The sequence below is a fragment of the Lissotriton vulgaris genome, chromosome 4_1, assembly GCF_964263255.1.
Source record: "Lissotriton vulgaris chromosome 4_1, aLisVul1.2, whole genome shotgun sequence".
NCBI lineage: Eukaryota > Metazoa > Chordata > Amphibia > Caudata > Salamandridae > Lissotriton > Lissotriton vulgaris.
In genome coordinates this window covers 1,452,146,610-1,452,162,883 of record NC_141691.1, presented here as the reverse complement: position 1 = coordinate 1,452,162,883, position 16,274 = coordinate 1,452,146,610, and the positions used below count along the sequence as shown (strand labels likewise).

The 16,274-nt window shown below is 42.1% G+C and overlaps 1 long non-coding RNA gene across 1 annotated transcript in view; it reads right to left on the bottom strand.

The window, feature by feature from the left end:
* The window catches only part of LOC147724095 (uncharacterized), a 50,735-nt gene extending 35,734 nt beyond the window's left edge, over positions 1-15,001 (bottom strand). Inside the window, exons 1-2 of the long non-coding RNA XR_015310079.1 lie at positions 14,892-15,001; positions 8,984-9,093 (exon numbers count right to left, since the gene is read on the bottom strand). This is a non-coding gene — a long non-coding RNA (uncharacterized LOC147724095). The remainder of the gene's footprint in view (positions 1-8,983; positions 9,094-14,891) is intronic.
* Between the last annotated feature and the right edge of the window lie 1,273 nt (positions 15,002-16,274).

Sequence of the window (16,274 nt, the reverse complement as noted above, 5' to 3'; positions counted from 1 at the left end):
GGCATTGCAACGCCCATAGGTCCCAAAGACGAGAACTTTTGGCTTTGTCAATGCTTGTCTGTAATAGCAATCAGGCTGCACCTAGTGCAATCTTTTACTTACAGGATTCCATTAAGAGGACGCATTCCAGAACAGGTAACACCCTTTACGCCTAATTTAGAGACAGTGGTAGAACGAAACATTTCCCCCCTAATGAGGAAAGTAAGCTTAGATTTGGCCAGGATAAACAATCTCAGACTCACGCTGGTGGGCCGTACCAATGTCATCAAAATGCTTATACTCCCCAAATTTCTTTATTTTTTCAGAACGATACCTCTTATGTTTGAGTCCTCCTGGTTTAATAAGCTGGAGTCGATTCTGAATAAATTTATTTGGTCTTATGGGAAGACCAGGCGGGTTTACAAATTTATGACTCTACCAAGGGCTAGGGGAGGATGGGGGGTTCCAGACTTTAGATTATATTATTGGGCATCTGTTCTTCAATATACTCAGGGTCTGATTGGAGCGAGCGGAGTGGATCTGAATGTTAATGCCTTTTCGACTATGATATATTCTATAGTACTGGGCTCAGATACTGCGAATGCTTTTTTAAACTGCGCTGACTTTTCTTATTACAAACGCACACGCTTTAAGACAGTTTTTGCAGCACATAACATCTGGTCAGCTGTAGCAAAAAAATGCGGATTGGGAAGATACTACAGATACACCAGACTATGTAGGAACAAGACTCTCCCACCCTTAATATTTGCCGATGCTACTATGGCAGAATGGGATAGAAATGGAATTACAAAAATAGGAGATCTGCTGGGCTTAGATGAAAAGATACTGCAATTTTCAGATTTGATGGCAAAATTTAACATTGCAAGGCAAAGCTTCTTTAAGTATCTGCAGATCAGGAGCTTCCTCAATAGGAAAAAAGGAGGCGAGGGTGGATTTGGTAAAAATAATATTATGGAAGCCATAGAGGAAGGAGGGGTGTGCTCTATTCGCCATTTTTATGCTAATTTGGCAGAATTGAAGCAGGACGATACTGAAAAATTTGGAAATAAATGGGCTGGGAAATTAGGGATACAGAGCCAGTTTTTCTTGGACTCGTTGGAATTAGGATGCTCTGTTTTCTGTTCTGCCTCGCTCCAATCCCAACACTACAAAACTTTATACCAACTTTACCATACACCGGATCGTATTGCACAGTGGGGTGGTACTACAGGGACTACTTGTCCTCGCTGCAGTACTCCGGCTGCGGATAGTATTCACATTTTTGCTTTATGTCCTCAATTAAGAACACTACTGAAGGGTATTGAAGAATTTATGGATCGCACACTTGGATTGAATGTGATTTTAACACCAACTGTAATTATGTTAGGGGTTAGGGGATTTGATGGTGATCATTGCGAATTTTTATTTGTAGCAATGGCGGTGTATAGATTGTTGATTGCCAGAGCCTGGCTGGATATTTCACCTCCAGTAGCACAACAATGGATTGCTTTGTTATTGGGGACGTTCAATCTCGAAAAGGGCATTTATGCTAGGAAAGGTAAAAGGGCAAGGAGGCTGGGAAGGCAAATATGGGAACCAGTTCATCGTTGGAAAGAAAGGCTAAATGAAAGCCACATCTGATTTATCAATTTTTTCTCTTTTATATGCTTTGTTGGTTATATGGAAGAAAAAGATCTGTTTAACGCTATATAGATTTTCTTGTTACTAGCATTTGTTTAATATTTGTATTTATATTTTGTGTATTCTGTGCTATATGTGTGCCAAAAATGTTTTCAATAAAAATATTTTTTAAAAAAAATATATATGAAATTGCTCCATTCAAGGAAGAAACGGTTTGGGAAGAATATCTCTGCATAGCAAGGCTCACGTCCTTCATTGCATCTTCACATTGAACCAGCCGCTGCCCATGCGGGTGAAAAGCGGTGGGGTGGTGGGTCCAGGTGGGGGGGATTTCGACGGACGATAGCAAGGGAATATTAAATAAATATTTAATTTTCCCTCGTCATTGTCCGTTGAAACCCCCCCTCCCCCCACCTGGCCACACCACTCTTACCTGCACGGGCCGCGGCTGATTTAACCTCACCGGGGATCTTTCCCGAAGCAATTGAAGACCACCTTATTCCTCCTAGCGTTCGCCCTGTGCGACTTTTCCTTCCCGCTGTCATCCCCTCTCCTCCCTTTATGCTATGGCTCAATGTAGCACCCTGTGGTTGCAGATAAACATTATTAAAAGGTAATAAATAATTAAAATAGGGCTACACTTTTTGCAAGACAGCAGAACATATTACTTTTAGGCTAGTCCTGAACATGTCAGGAAGGTATATGAGGCTCTTCTTGGTATAGAAGGGAGTGGTTGGACATGTGAGTTTACTGTGGGCAGATTAGGCAGTTCATGGACACACAAAGCTGTCCCTAAGCACATGCTGGAATTCTTGTTTTATAAAGTATATCTAGAGATATTAGGCTGTATTTGTTCGAAAGGGGTTACACTTGGCATCTGTGACAATACTAGTAATGTAAGGCTCTTTCTGGGAATACTAGGCTGTGCCTTGGCATTTGAGAATGGGTGATCTATGAGGTTAGGTCATATGAGGCTGTACTTACACATATGATGCAGCATCTGTCATACGATGGCTGTATGCGAGTATAAAAACCTGCATATAGCCAATGGTTTGTTTCTCCAACATATTACCCTACTCAATATAGTATGGTATTTAGAAGAGCGTTGTATGCATTTTCAAAAGAGTCTTCTGATATTTTAGTGATCTTGGATTGGTAATCAAACAAATGCCACTCCCTTTATTCCGCTGGCACATGCATGCGTTCTAACGTAAACGCTAGTGGAATAACGTGGCGGTTGCAACATTGCGCCTTTAAAAAAAAAAATCATGATGATACACATCGCCGGGAAAAAGCCTGAATCTGTAAAGCATGACCAAAAGGCATTGCAACGCCCATAGGTCCCAAAGACGAGCACTTTTGGCTTTGTCAATGCTTGTCAGTAATAGCAATCAAGCTGCACCTAGTACAATCCTTTTACTTACAGGATTCCATTAAGAGGACGCATTCCAGAACAGGTAACACCCTTTACATTACCTCTCAAAAAGTGTAACTTTGTCATCATGAAGCTCCAAATGACCCCATAAACTAAAACATATTCTGCCTCCCAAGCAGCCTTTAGATTTGCTGACTGATGTACGGCACACATTTACATTTCTTTCAGAAATCAGGGACCCTAGGGAGAAGTCTTGTATTTTCCTTAGCTGTCTGCTGGGCCTCCTCTCCCTTCACAGTAGAGGTCCACTCACTTCTTCCCTTTCAATCTGAGGTAACTCAAGGTCCCAGCAACTATTCAAGGTTTTTTTTGGGTAAAATTAAAAAGCTTGGAAACGTAGTTCCCATAAAGCCTGCCCACCTTGAGGAGAACCCTCTTCGTCCAAAGCATGGGCACACACCAAAGGAAATTCAGGAATAATATTCACCCAGAAGGAAACCTTTGCTGGATAACTCACCAATGTCTGTTAAGCGCGAAAGGAACCAGGTAATTAGCAATTGCTGAGCTTTATAAATACCCAGTAATATACTAAATGAAGAGGTAAACGTCAGCCACTGAGACATGAAAGAATTCATCTGTTAAAACTCAGGATGAGAAGCAGGAAGCAGGAGGGCACGTTGAGCAGGGGCAGGCTAGATGCAGGGGTGTAACACAACCCCCTGCACCTCCTGCGGTGCAGGGGTCCCCAGCCCTTCAGACACATACACCCCCCCCCCCCCCCCCCCCCCACCACCACCAAGGCCTTCAGATGTCCCCACTTAGTCCAAGGCCAATACATTTGTGTGAGATATGGAAGACTCAGGGCCCCCTCTGGACGAACCCCATCATTTTGTGCTACGCCATTGGCTAGATGTGGCTGGCAGCGTGCTTCTGCCTCAGCATTCCACCCCTCTTACAACGCTCCGCTGAAATAACGAGGTATGCTGAAGACAAGAACATCACAGAGTGAATTTAAAGGTCCTCTCGAAACGGGTTGCTGGAGGCATTATTTGGTTCGTGATTGCGTGGGACATCTGTTTAAATGCAGCAGATTTCTTTCCCAAATGCCAGTTTAATTACCATCTTTTATCATTTCAAATTAAAACAAACCTAGATACACCAGTGTCCAAGTATATATTCCGTATGTAAACAAAAAGCACCTGGCTTCATCCGATAGGCTGGTTTCAAAGAAGCTACCTTTTTTTTTAAACTTGTAGAACCTGTGCCTTTTGCGTCCAGAAAAAGCCAGCATGATCAGGCAAGAAAACCAGACGGGTCGCATTTATGCACTGGGCGTAGCTTCCTTTTTTTAAGGCTTGGGTGTGTCGGTCGATATCATATTTCGCGAAAGTGAGCTTAACTGCTTGTCCCCTGGGGTTACCAGTAACATCTGTCTTTGAAAAAGACTCAGGAGGACAAGAACACCCCCCAACCTTCCAATGTGGGCTCGCAATAGATCATTTTCGGAACCCGTGGTTTAGTCAATGCGTCGCTTTTGTGAGCCGTAAGTTTCCCGCGCGTTTTTAGGATCGCCCGCCTGTTTTATACATGTCCCGCTCTGAAACGGGCGGTGATTGTGAATCATGTGCACTGTCTGTACTCTGATTTCTAAAGTGAACCAGGGTCTGTTTTCTCACCGCAGGCCTTCAAAAACAACAAACACCCCTTCAACCGACGCCCACACCTCTGGGAGAGAGACAAGTGACCCTTCTGCATTCTTCTGCTGTTAGTAGGCCGCTGGCTTGGCTGCAAGGCTCTCAAACACGTAAAACTGCAGCCTCCGCGGAGGCCAAGTTTCTCTTTAATTTACCTCAGAAAACCTGTAAAAACCGAGTAAAATCGTACAGCCGGCGTTTGCCGTGTCTCTCGAATCATGCAACGAATGCTACAAACAAGCGGAAGGAAGTTTTGATTACATTTTATATGAAACGATCAGATTTCTATTGACTGTTTGTTGACCGCACCCTATACCTTGGATCTCCTCTAGTTGCTTGAATGATATGCGCAGCTAATCCGGATCAATGTGCCTATTGTATGCTCTCAGTAGGAAGAAAGCCAGAGTGGGCAAGAGAGGGCCGAGACATTTAGGTGTTTTTCTCGCGAGCTTTATTCATTATTTGACTAACTAACCTGAAGAGATAAAGTACAACGTCCGCATATAAACGCGTCAGAGGCATTCTTCGAAGGCACAGTGCACGTGTGGCAACACCATTCATTACAGCCATATGGCTGAGTCTATGTGAAACTTACTTTATGCTCACCCGGCTATGTAGTTTAAATACAAAAAGACATTTAAAATTGCAAAATGAATTTAGTTCAGCACCATATATCAACTTTTAAAAAATCAGCCACGCAGTACCAGTACATGGTGGAAATGCAGTCAGACATCACATTTGTGCCACTGGTGGTGGGTGTTTCTTGGGTTGTCTGTCGAAAACGCTGACGTTTCTTATGGTGCTTCAAAGATTTCCCTGCCTTAGGCATAGTGACATTTTTCTACCTTTTCCCTTGGAAATTCGGCTGCACATGCCTGGCGTCGGATGCTGGAAACATCCCTGGCATCTGCCTGTTATTGACTTGCCAAGGGACTTTCCTTCACGGTATCAGGTGAGGAGCACCACAACTCATTGCTTCTAAACTGAGGTTTAATGCCACTACAGCTACACTTCAGCAAGAAGGTTTATGTAGATGGGACCAGGGCTCGAGTCGGGGTACTACGCGGTTGGACGGTGTCCCCCCACTTATTTTACCGGGGGGGGACGCCGTCCCCCCTGCCAAACAGCTGACATCACTCTTTGGCCTCTCTGGGACGAGAAGCTCGGCACCTTTCGTGATGACACTTCCAGTCGTGATGTCATTTCCGGTAACAGCGCCCCCCCCCCACTTCTTTTTTTTAGGACTTGTGCCCTGGATGGAACAACTAGTAAAGTACGACGCCTAGGATCGGCCTGGCCTATAGGCAGGACCACTGGAATGATGCGATTGTGCGCCCACGGCGTTTTTCACATAATTAAGGATTTGCCGCATTTACCGCATAATCCATCATTTGGTGCATAATCTTCAGATTTTAACAATTTTATTTTTTGTTTCTAGCTCAAATGGTTTAAAAAGGTGCTAAAATCGCAGCGACAGCTGATGCACCGACGTGGAACGCCCTTTGCAAAGGGTGACTGGTCACCTTTCTGTTGCTTATTTCTATATTTGTGTGTTAAACTGGTACTAATAAGGTGCAACCTATCTGTAGATGGTGTTCTCAAATTATGATGAGAAAATAATGAGGTAGTAGTATCACAAAATATGCACCATTATGCCACATAATTTGCCTTTTTTTGAGGCATAATTCTGTCAACCCTGCCACATAATTTGACCCTCACCTATCCCATAATTTCAGTGGCTCTATTTATAGGCTAACCAGACAGTGGGCTGGCCTGGCAGGGAGATGCTTTATTTGGTTATTTTTGGGCCTGTTTTTACTGTTGATTTATCTGATATTAAAACGAACATTGCCTGCAGCAAGCTGAAATCCCTTCAGACTTATATACCTTGCAAAGCACGTATACAGTGTGTCTTTACAATCAAAACAGCCCACATTTACAAACATGGGGCATTTTTTAGCTTCTAGTTCACTAATAGGGATCACTTTTATTTTCATGCAGGGCCCATTTTCTGTCCCAGTTCGACCCTGATGACATGAACATAAGTCCGACTCTTAGCCATACAACCACAGAGACAACTGAAGCTCCCACTAATTCCTAAACCTGTCAGGCACAATAATCAAATCAACTGTCAACGGGTACCCAAACGTGGCTGATATCATATTAAGCAGTTTTTTGCCCTTTCTCAGCAGGGGTGTTTGCTGGCCCCTCAAAAAATTAGCATACGATTGTTAAAGTACATCTATCTCTTTGGCCTAGGTATGCTCCCATGCAAATTATGTTAGTTGAAAGTGGCTTTTTTTATCATTTGCTGCATTTTTTCCCCATAACATGGTAACTCTCTCCGGTCTCCCTCGAGACCCAGCAGAATGTAGGGTGATGTGGTCTTGTGACTCCCACCATGTTTTGGTACTCGCAGTGCACTGAAAGTATCAAGAATGTGTAAACAGGAGCAACCCTACCACCCAACCTACCTGCACTTCTTATAAATATGCCCCCCCATGTGTCGGGGGGCCTACTGCACAGATTAGAATTGGCCAAAACGTTGACTATTTGAAGGCCACATTGGCACACTATTGAATTTACAAGATCAGTTTGGTTTGTTCCTGCCCATTGCAATAGGCTTACCCACAGACATGAGGTACTGTTTCTATCAGCCTTTCCTGTGCGGAGTCATTGGCTCCCTACACATGTCAGGTACAGTTTTAATCAGGAGAATTGTGGAGATGCAGGATAGGAGGACACCTGCTATTATCTATAACATTTCTCTATATCTTGGCCTTTGTTTTGTAAGTAGATGAAAGTTAGTAGGTATCCACAAAAATGCTTTTTGAAACAACGTCCCAAGGATCACCTGCATTATGGGTAATCTAGAATTTAGAGTGGTATAAAGGACCTTATACCTTAAACCAAATTCAAATTCATGCGTACATTTAAAAAACTACAATCAATTGCTATGTTGATATGTATATTAATGTAAAATTCTTGGTATGTTTAAAAAATATTATTGTAATGCATTTTTGTTGTGTTTATTGGAGGACTGTTTAGGTAGGTTTTCTAATTATATTTTTGATAATGAATTAATGTATTAAATTGTTTTATATATTTAAATGTTTACTTATTTGTACATTTTCAAATATATTAAATTGTTCTTTGAAGAGGTTGGATTTATTAGAGGATTAAGCGGGTGGAGTTTTAAATAGTTCTATATTAATGAATTGTAATTGATTCATTTGTTGAATATTATATCTTTTATTTTTTGCTTTGTTATTTTGTAATTGATATAATTTATGTATTAAATCTTAATTTCCCCTTTCGGGTTTATTGGGTATTATTGGATGTTTTTTAATTAAATATTCATGTTAATTGATTAAAATGAAAACTTTGTTATTTATTTGTTTAAATTTCTATTGTTTGTTGAGCTATGTATTAATGTTTAAATTCAATGTGTCAGATTCATTAATGAATTGGGTAGTTTTTTTAAATAACATATTTGAAAAATGCAGGAAATTGATTACTATATTAGTTATATTAATTTTAAATTGACAATTAATTTATTCTATTAATAATTCATTTTTACTTTGAAAAATATTATTATATATTTTTCTTGTATATATGTTGCATGATTGTGGAGATTTAAATTGCAATTCTACCTCTCTCCCAGTGCGCCTTTGTAAACCTCCATGAAAACACTATTCTGGAGAGATTAAGCGACATACACCAACTATGATCTGTTCTGAAGACAAATAATCTTATTGTCTTCAACCCAAAAAATGATTTAACTTTATATAGGCACCAGTCAGTTTATAATAGAAAATCCTGGCCATGGGCTATATTCTTCTTAGGATACTTTCAAAAGCGACTTGGCCACTGTCACCACTTCCGTACAATCCTGAAAGATACTTAGAAAACTCAAAAACCATAGATACCTCATAACCTCGCTCATCTTCACAGTTACCACACCCATTCTGGAGTTTTCAGCTCAATTATTACAGACATGGACACCAAGAAAAGCCAACCAATGGCAGCGTTCCAAGGATTCTAACATTGTAAATCTAGTCTTCCCACAGAACCTTCTCTTACAGTTTCCAATGCAAGATATGGTAACCCAGTTTTGAGATGGTTAATCATACTTAGAAGCCCCTGCGCGGATTCCTACAGGATCCAGATTCATTTCAAAGGCTTGCAAGACTCCAGTGTGATCTCAGTGACCATTGAGCCCCGTGTTGTATCTGCACTTCATGCTTTGCAACAGGTAGTATCAGAAGAAAGAAAATGTGGACTTAACACTTACCTTCATTTCAGAATCCCAGATATATCATCATTCATTTGTGCTCATGCACATTCTGTTCTTTGGAACAAAGTATCCTCGTCTGGATGTGCATCTTCTGGAAACCACTTAACCTGCAAAGAACAGAAAGGTTAGTGCATTCATTGATCCATCAGAGTTCCTAGTATATAATCTGCAGTGAACTAAAATCAAAAACTCATAGGACAGAAAGCATTGATTGTATTGAAGAAGCTATAAATGACCAGGTTAAAAGAAACAGACGGTGTAAAAGATAGAGCAAATATGGGCATAAAACAAACCAGTCCTTAGCACAAACACTTGATCTGAGAGTGCGTTTCCGGGGAAAGCAAGATGGCAGCAGTGTAAGGACTGGGGTAGCGGTGACCAGAACTGAGGCAGGGCTGCATCGCCCAGATCTGACAAACTCGAGAGAAGAAGCCTGCTGATCAGTGAAGCTCTGAGGCAGGGGCCTCTGGGTGTGAGACCTACAGCTTCTGCATGATCTGTGGTGGAATACTTCAGGAGGTTGACTCAGCCCCCGACACAGATACAGGCCTTTGGTCGGATACTCCAGCTCCAGCTCTGCATCCCGGGTACTCTCCTTTCAAATTAGAGGCCTATGAGGTTGCTTGAATCTCATCGGTTGAGGGCATGAAGTTGCCCCTCGTTGCAGAAGAGACCCAGATACCTGCAAATGGAGAGCCAACACTTGAGGAAAATTCCTGTGCAAGGCTCCCAGACGGATCGGCTGAATTGAACATCGATGAAGGTATGGCTGCAGTGACTTCTTACATGGGTGTGAATTCACAGGATACCCTGGCAGGGGGCTGACCCAGCAGGGGCTATACTGCAGAGAGTTCTGCAGTTGAGCTAGACTCAGCTGGTAAACCTATTGAAGGTGGTTTATGGCTTGAACAGCTATCTGCAGATGTCCATACCAAGGCATGTATAGATGTGGACTCAAGGGATTATTTTATTTAACTGTCGGACCACTCTGATTGGTCGGATGAGGAGGATCAGGAGAGAAAGTCACTTGGTAGCGTTCTGTGCGGTCTGAGCAGCTTGGAGGAGAGACGGGGATCCACACTGTGCGAGGGAGCCACCGTTGTATATTAGATGTAGAGCTTCCTATTCTCGTAAGGGAAAGCCGCTGCAGTTGATGGTATTTAGATCGAGATCGGCGCAAAAAAGTTCAGGGGATGACCTCCCGTTCTGTTTGTTTTTACCCACTGCGCTCTCTGTAGATAATTTCGGCCTTCCTGCTCCTACTCGTCACAGCGTCGCCGGTTCCGTCTTTGATGTCTAAATCTGAATTGCCCTTATGAGAATAGGAAGCTCTACATCTAATATACAACGGTGGCTCCCTCGCACAGTGTGGAAGGCCAGATATTTAACTATCTAAGATATTTTCAGACTAAAATCCAGTAGAGGCCAGCAGATCGTACAAGACTGGGGCACAATATACCACTAAAACTCAAGTGGGCTCACAAATAAAGATTTGTTTAAAAGAATCGGTCCTGAAGAAGGTGTCTTATAAAGAAAAACCGAAACGCCACGTCGACTTAACCTGTGATTCTTGATGTTATGTACCATATTTTAATTAGGATGCACTTTACAAGATTATGTTGAATGATTACCTCTATGTTTGCTTTTACTGTTGTTTTTAATATTACGAAATGACTCAGATTGTATGAAATAAGAATAAATTTGTATGTTTTTACCAGAAATTATTTGTATTAGTTTATATTACTGTCACTCTGTGTCCATAATAGACATTATAATAATCACGAACATATCTGCTGAATTCATTTATGCTTTGTGCATTAGCTTTACATCAGATACTTGCTGCCAGTTGTTGCAAACCCCATGAGAAAGATAGACCCCGGTCCCACTAGATCTTACAGAGGTACAAAGAATACTTCCACTGCACAACAGCTCTACAGGCCTGTAAAAGTGGGACACCCCATATTTTCTCCCCTTTGGGATTATCCTGTTTTGCCCTGTTTGGAGGGTGATTCCTCAAGAGGGTGGAGTGCTGCTCAAGGGACCTCTGATGTGGTTTCACTTTTTTTTATTTTTTTAAATATTTTATTAACAGTTTTTCAATAAAATCACATTACATCTCATTGCGTTTATTTGGATGACAGTAGTATTGTTGTGTATCCAGAGGACATACATTCTGTACTCAAAGGAGGTACATGTCATTGCTGTCTACTTGTCCTGTCTGTAAAGTGATGCCGGAGGAGAACTGGGGAGAAGAAACTGGGGGTATCTTGAGGGGGGGGTCAGGGTGCGTGCTACATATAGGGCATCTGGGTCATGTCAGTTACAGCCAGTAGGTGTGTCACCGCGTTGTTTGCAGCCTATCATTGAATATTGTTGTTAATAGTGGTGTCCGGTGCAGCACGTTGTGGAGTTGTTGTGGATTATGCGTTGGCTGGGATGGTGGAGGCGGTGTCTCGTATACACCCGTGTGGAGCATGTGCATCTGAGTTTGGTGGGTTGCTTTGGGAGGGGCTTGTGTCGGTGCGCTTGTGCAATTGTTTGAACTGGTGGGATAAGATGGCCCATTCCATAGATATGGGATGTTTTCGTAGTCCCCTTACCTCCTCCTCTGCAAAGTTATTTCTTCTGCCGCTGCCCATGTCTGCACCGAACCCACCCACACCTCTATCGGGGGTCTAGTGTGACTTGCCAGTGCATGGCGATACTTCTTTTTGCTAGGAGTGTTGCGAGTGACGCGAAGTGGACAGTGACCTTGTGTGTTTTTGGTCGTCGGAAGATTCCGAGAGCGACCACCCCCAATGTGTGAATATCTGTGAGACCTGTGAGTTCTTTAGGTGACTACCTCCCAGTACGGTTGTAAGGTGGGGCAGCTCCAGAACATCTGCTGGAAGTGCGCATCAGGTGAATGGCATCTGGCACAGTGAAATTAGGTGTCCGGGCTGGTGTTTGATACGCTCTATGTAGGATATAATACTGTATGTTTTTAAAGCACGCATTCCTAGACACCTTCTTGGGGAACTCTAATACCCTTTCCAACTCCCTATCGTGTAATTGACGCTCAAGTTCGTCCTCCCATTTGGCTCAGAGAGCAAGCAGTGGTTTGTTAGTGAGTTCTCGTATGGACTTATACAACCATATGACTAAGGCCTGTTCCCATATACAGGATTGTGTGGACAACCGGGTGTGTTGTTGGCTCGCCTGTAGATAAGTCAAAATGTGGTCGGTAGTGTTCTAGGAGCTGTCGGTGAGTCAAAAACTGTTCCGGGGGAAGATCGTAGTCCTCGTGAGCTGGTCGTAGGGCCAAAGTTGCCCATCTGTGAAGAGCGATTCAGCCTCAGTAATCTCCTGGTCCGTCCATATACGAAGTATAGCAGCCATGAAGTATTTCTCCCGTTTTGCCTGATTACCTGTCCACAGCTGCTTGAAATGAAGTCCACTTCAATATAAAGATAGAAGGGGACAGTACTTTAATGGTTCAATGTTTTTTCTCTTTCCATTTTTTTTTATCGTGTTTAATTTTTGCAGGCACACTTCTGTGTTAAAACTCTGCTTTCATGTTACAGTTGTTCAAAGCCAGTAGAATCTTTCGGGAAGTTTAATATTTTCCTGTTATTTACAACTCTTCTAAGTATACCCTCCTACTCAGAAGCACCTGTGCTGTTCAAATACAAATATGTGTGATATGATTTAAGCCTGTGGATTTCTGGAGAGGACTTTGTGGTAAGTTTTGTGCATGATGACCAAAGTTGTTCTCTTATTGTGCTTGTGTTGCTGTATCTCTAGCATGTGGTTAAATTAAAGGAGTGAGAGATCTGATGCTTAAACAATATTGTGTGGATGGAGAGGCATTTGAATAGTGTAGCCTATGTGGGAAGTGTTGTTGTGTTTCACATGTGTAGCAGAGACAGCTCAGAATGTGCCAATGCAAAATGTATCTGAGTTTAACCTTGGAAAGAAACAAACGAGAGAGAGAGATGTAGCTGTGCATGTAGTGGTGTCTACCTTCACTGGGGTAATTTGGTCCAGACTTTGGTGGGTACAATACGTTTTAAAATCCAGAGTTGGATTGCAGAATAAGGCACTCACCAGGTTCAGCTCTGCATTGGGGGAATTAAGATGGTGGGCAAGTGTGAGGGGGATATGGCAATAGAGATTGGGTTAGTTAGTGACTTTGGAGTTGGATCATACCAAGGCACAGACAGTAATAATCAACTAAAGCAGATTCAAGGAAGGCAATCAAAGCCTATTTAAACATGCCAAAAGCGGATGGAAGCGTGCCAGATCTAGGCAAAGGAAGTGGAGACTATCCTTTTGGACAGAAGTGTAGCACTAGAGAGTCATAAAGATTTATTATGGCTGTGAAAACTATAGTTACTAACAGTGTTTAGAAATGGCAGATGTGTGCTAAATACCACTAAATCACACATTTATACTTTTCTTATATTTTTCTCGGATGCAGAAGTTTTCGTTGTTACTGCTACGTGCAAACTAATTCATTCCTAGTCCCATTGAAACTAATAGCCTGATTCATTTAAAGTTTTGCCGATATTACAGCTATCCCATTCGTCTTATTGCACGTGCATTATACTCTAATGCACTTGAACTAATTTGGACAAGATGCCAGCCATATCTGTGCTGGAGCACTTGTCTGCCAAGCTTCAAACCAGGTACAATATCTTGCCTTCCCTGATTGATGCTGACAGGTATTGACCATCTCGTAGGCCCCATTGGAACTTGAGGCTTGACCTCATTTATGTTTCATAGGAAGATTACAGAATATAGTGATAGAGGGTTAGATTGTCAATATGACAAGTGTAATTCTGGAATGGTGATGCTGTATGTTAGTTTCGCATGTACTGTGGCTGGCAAGAACGTCTTCCATGAGTGCTGATCATGGGTGGCTCAGACAGTATATATGTTCCAGATGAGGGAGGCAGACGACTGGGAAACGTGAGCCGTTCATTCTGGAGTACGTAAGGGCGAGGGCGATCGATGACTGCTGAAGTCCATACCTCAAACTTGGTAAATGGAAACGGAGTAAAAAATTGGAGTTAAGAAGGAGCCAAAACTCTGCGGCGACCTAGGAAAGTGGCAGCTGCTTTGAGATTATCAGAGGTCGAAAAGAATTCAAACTTGTGAGTGGAGTACAAAAGCCACACAAGGGAGTTGGGAACACAGCAAATGAATGGACAATGAGCTTCTGAAGGCTGGATAAACTGGATTTGGTTGTGCTGGGACTGCAAAACCGGCCCGGTGCTGCAAAACCGACCCCTACTGCTGCATAACCAGCCCCCACCCTTCTAGCCTCCCGGGAAAATGCCCGCCTGCTACCGCCAGTCCGGCCCCGTGTTACAATCTAGTGCTCTGCGTGAGGGCTTTGTTCTGACAGACTTCTAGCTCTGTGAAGGGCAGCTGGTCATGCCTCCACCATGAAGCAGTGCTTTGGTGTTCTTAGGTGTGTTTTGTTGTCACCAGCACCGGTATGGTTCACCTACGTTAACACTCACACACGTTCTCTGGAGAGCCCCCTGGTGCCCATTTTCCCAAGGCAGGAATTCTTAACTAATGTATTTCTTGCCACCTCTTTGTCATTCTCATTACAAGGTCGGAAAGTCCTGTTTTGTGACTGTGAACATTTACCTCTGTGAGTCATACAGTCTACAGCAGATCGCTTCTTTATCAATGCTTGGGGCGTGGTACTGGCAGGCGTGTCTGAGTAACTTGAGGTCGAAATGAATCACAGTCTGAAGGCAGAACATTTTCAGACATCTTTGCAAAACTGACACAAGATGTGGTTAAAGAGGACATATCACATTCTACAGGCTCTTAGTAAGCAGACATGTTTAAGGCAAAAGTCAGAGAACGAACTCACTTTCAGAAAGGAAAAATAATAAATATAAATTACCTCTTCATTTCAAAAGACAATTTATCACGTAGAGCAACGTTTTGGAAGGAGGATCGTGCATGCTTGTTCCCCTTTTCTTCCACAATCTTGAGAGGCACAGAACGTCCATATGGTCTGCAGAGCAGTATAAATACAAATAAATAAAATATTGTTTTTTTTTAAACTATCGCTGTATTGTTTTTATGATTCCACATAGAAAAAATTAACAATGGAAAAAAGATTCCTGTCTCTTGATAAATAGACTAAAATGCCAAGAGTTCTAAAAACTATCGTTGATGCACTTATTCAAATGGAAAGAGAGCAGGTCTTTGGATGGATTTGATCCCTTAAGCTCTGGCTCCAAATGTAACACACATCATTGTAAGGCCCATTTCTCCTTTGAGTGTCTCTCCGGGATATAAATCAGATTTCATGAGCAGGTGGATACTTTTTATGTTCTGCATTTCTGTGACAAGACATTCGATTTTATTTCTCGAAATACCTAGGCGCTATAATGACACTTTAAAATGAAAAATTAAGGAACACACCTAAACAATGAAAGTCTATGTGCCAAAATACAGGGGGAAATCCTTCCAGTCCTCCATGAATTAAAGAGGAGGGCTAATTGCCATGAAGCTCAGTAAGCTTTCTAAGGAAAGAAACTTATATGGAATATTAGGTTCAGCCCCCAGAAGCGTGACTTTAAAGGTGTGAGTCCAGGTGACATGAGAAAGTATGTGCTTGGATGACATTGTTGGATGAGACAGAGCAGGAATAGAGTTTAAATCGGTTTTGAGAAGGTGGTACCAGAAGACGTATACTACATCAAGTAGAGAGACTTCACGTACGCAGGGTGCACGATACAGTTTTATTATGAATAGACAACGAGTGTTTATTGTGTGAATGGTAATCCAAAATATATGTAGACTGTGTCAGCAGTAACTCGAAATTATTGTGAATAAATAAATTAACATTGTGACGCAAACATTGATATTTTAGAGACGGATAAAAGAAATTGATAGTTATAACCCATCATTTAGACAATACATGTATTAGTTAAGAAAGTGGTTCAAGAAGATGAAAATAGAAAACGAAATCATTGAGTCAAAAGTACTTGGGTGTTCAAAATACAAATGCATAAAGTCCTAGGTCAACCATCATTTTGGCAAATTTGTGCTTATTGTTACCTTCTTCAGGACAAAAATTTATTGAATTACCTTCTGCTGAGGAAAATTAAATTTTGGCCATGTTGTGTTCCCTAGCGCGTACCCCACCGACTCCATGTACCAGCTTAAAGTGCATGTAACTTCCCTCCTGTGCCAGCTATGAAGACGCAAATACATTTGCGTCCACCGTTAACTTGTCCTCTTTCAGATCCACCATGAATGGATTATGTAGTCCGTT